The following is a 3,591-nucleotide window of genomic DNA, read 5'->3' as shown; positions in this document are numbered from 1 at the left end:
TCTGTTTACAACAAGGGGTGGTGAGGGACAGAGTCTCTGAATTAAGCAGAAAGCTCTCACCCAGTCAAAAGATCAGGGCTAGATCCAACACCGTTTTTTAGCTCACTGCACCATCCCAGTTTCAGAACCTGGCTGCATGCAAATTAGTCTGTTCCTGTCCCAGTGCATGATGGGAACAGGGCAAACCAAACTACAAAAGCCAATTCTTACACTGGGAAGGAAACAAGCTCCCGGGGACCGGTTTCTGGCATTACAGCCGTCTTCGGCCCGGTTTGCTTGAATCCTGATGGTGCAATGAGCAAGGGTCTCACATCTGAGAATATCCTTCCACGCTTAGGGTGGACAAAAATATTTACAACAAGGGGTGGTGAGGGACAGAGTCTCTGAATTAAGCAGAAAGCTCTCACCCAGTCAAAAGATCAGGGCTAGATCCAACACCGTTTTTTAGCTCACTGCACCATCCCAGTTTCAGAACCTGGCTGTATGCAAATTAGTCTGTTCCTGTCCCAGTGCATGATGGGAACAGGGCAAACCAAACTACAAAAGCCAATTCTTACACTGGGAAGGAAACAAGCTCCCGGGGACCGGTTTCTGGCATTACAGCCGTCTTCGGCCCGGTTTGCTTGAATCCTGATGGTGCAATGAGCAAGGGTCTCACATCTGAGAATACCCTTCCACGCTTAGGGTGGACAAAAATATTTACAACAAGGGGTGGTGAGGGACAGAGTCTCTGAATTAAGCAGAAAGCTCTCACCCAGTCAAAAGATCAGGGCTAGATCCAACACCGTTTTTTAGCTCACTGCACCATCCCAGTTTCAGAACCTGGCTGTATGCAAATTAGTCTGTTCCTGTCCCAGTGCATGATGGGAACAGGGCAAACCAAACTACAAAAGCCAATTCTTACACTGGGAAGGAAACAAGCTCCCGGGGACCGGTTTCTGGCATTACAGCCGTCTTCGGCCTGGTTTGCTTGAATCCTGATGGTGCAATGAGCAAGGGTCTCACATCTGAGAATACCCTTCCACGCTTAGGGTGGACAAAAATATTTACAACAAGGGGTGGTGAGGGACAGAGTCTCTGAATTAAGCAGAAAGCTCTCACCCAGTCAAAAGATCAGGGCTAGATCCAACACCGTTTTTTAGCTCACTGCACCATCCCAGTTTCAGAACCTGGCTGTATGCAAATTAGTCTGTTCCTGTCCCAGTGCATGATGGGAACAGGGCAAACCAAACTACAAAAGCCAGTTCTTATACTGGGAAGGAAACAAGCTCCCGGGCACCGGTTTCTGGCATTACAGCCGTCTTCGGCCCGGTTTGCTTGAATCCTGATGGTGCAATGAGCAAGGGTCTCACATCTGAGAATACCCTTCCACGCTTAGGGTGGACAAAAATATTTACAACAAGGGGTGGTGAGGGACAGAGTCTCTGAATTAAGCAGAAAGCTCTCACCCAGTCAAAAGATCAGGGCTAGATCCAACACCGTTTTTTAGCTCACTGCACCATCCCAGTTTCAGAACCTGGCTGTATGCAAATTAATCTGTTCCTGTCCCAGTGCATGATGGGAACAGGGCAAACCAAACTACAAAAGCCAATTCTTACACTGGGAAGGAAACAAGCTCCCGGGGACCGGTTTCTGGCATTACAGCCGTCTTCGGCCCGGTTTGCTTGAATCCTGATGGTGCAATGAGCAAGGGTCTCACATCTGAGAATACCCTTCCACGCTTAGGGTGGACAAAAATATTTACAACAAGGGGTGGTGAGGGACAGAGTCTCTGAATTAAGCAGAAAGCTCTCACCCAGTCAAAAGATCAGGGCTAGATCCAACACCGTTTTTTAGCTCACTGCACCATCCCAGTTTCAGAACCTGGCTGTATGCAAATTAGTCTGTTCCTGTCCCAGTGCATGATGGGAACAGGGCAAACCAAACTACAAAAGCCAATTCTTACACTGGGAAGGAAACAAGCTCCTGGGGACCGGTTTCTGGCATTACAGCCGTCTTCGGCCCGGTTTGCTTGAATCCTGATGGTGCAATGAGCAAGGGTCTCACATCTGAGAATACCCTTCCACACTTAGGGTGGACAAAAATATTTACAACAAGGGGTGGTGAGGGACAGAGTCTCTGAATTAAGCAGAAAGCTCTCACCCAGTCAAAAGATCAGGGCTAGATCCAATACCGTTTTTTAGCTCACTGCACCATCCCAGTTTCAGAACCTGGCTGTATGCAAATTAGTCTGTTCCTGTCCCAGTGCATGATGGGAACAGGGCAAACCAAACTACAAAAGCCAATTCTTACACTGGGAAGGAAACAAGCTCCCGGGGACCGGTTTCTGGCATTACAGCCGTCTTCGGCCCGGTTTGCTTGAATCCTGATGGTGCAATGAGCAAGGGTCTCACATCTGAGAATACCCTTCCACGCTTAGGGTGGACAAAAATATTTACAACAAGGGGTGGTGAGGGACAGAGTCTCTAAATTAAGCAGAAAGCTCTCACCCAGTCAAAAGATCAGGGCTAGATCCAACACCGTTTTTTAGCTCACTGCACCATCCCAGTTTCAGAACCTGGCTGTATGCAAATTAGTCTGTTCCTGTCCCAGTGCATGATGGGAACAGGGCAAACCAAACTACAAAAGCCAATTCTTACACTGGGAAGGAAACAAGCTCCCGGGGACTGGTTTCTGGCATTACAGCCGTCTTCGGCCCGGTTTGCTTGAATCCTGATGGTGCAATAAGCAAGGGTCTCACATCTGAGAATACCCTTCCACGCTTAGGGTGGACAAAATTATTTACAACAAGGGGTGGTGAGGGAAAGAGTCTCTGAATTAAGCAGAAAGCTCTCACCCAGTCAAAAGATCAGGGCTAGATCCAACGCCGTTTTTTAGCTCACTGCACCATCCCAGTTTCAGAACCTGGCTGTATGCAAATTAGTCTGTTCCTGTCCCAGTGCATGATGGGAACAGGGCAAACCAAACTACAAAAGCCAATTCTTACACTGGGAAGGAAACAAGCTCCCGGGGACCGGTTTCTGGCATTACAGCCGTCTTCGGCCCGGTTTGCTTGAATCCTGATGGTGCAATGAGGAAGGGTCTCACATCTGAGAATACCCTTCCACGCTTAGGGTGGACAAAAATATTTACAACAAGGGGTGGTGAGGGACAGAGTCTCTGAATTAAGCAGAAAGCTCTCACCCAGTCAAAAGATCAGGGCTAGATCCAACACCGTTTTTTAGCTCACTGCACCATCCCAGTTTCAGAACCTGGCTGTATGCAAATTAGTCTGTTCCTGTCCCAGTGCATGATGGGAACAGGGCAAACCAAACTACAAAAGCCAATTCTTACACTGGGAAGGAAACAAGCTCCCGGGGACCGGTTTCTGGCATTACAGCCGTCTTCGGCCCGGTTTGCTTGAATCCTGATGGTGCAATGAGCAAGGGTCTCACATCTGAGAATACCCTTCCACGCTTAGGGTGGACAAAATTATTTACAACAAGGGGTGGTTGTTCCCATGATGCACTGGGCCAGGGACAGATTGATTTGCATATAGCCAGGTTCTGAGCTGGGATGGTGCAGTGAGATAAATAACGGTGATGGATCAAG

This window comes from Lissotriton vulgaris, chromosome 2_1 (genome assembly GCF_964263255.1).
Source record: "Lissotriton vulgaris chromosome 2_1, aLisVul1.2, whole genome shotgun sequence".
Classification (NCBI taxonomy): Eukaryota; Metazoa; Chordata; class Amphibia; order Caudata; family Salamandridae; genus Lissotriton; species Lissotriton vulgaris.
The sequence above is the reverse complement of the archived record's forward strand: the minus strand, read 5'-3'. Positions refer to the sequence as shown.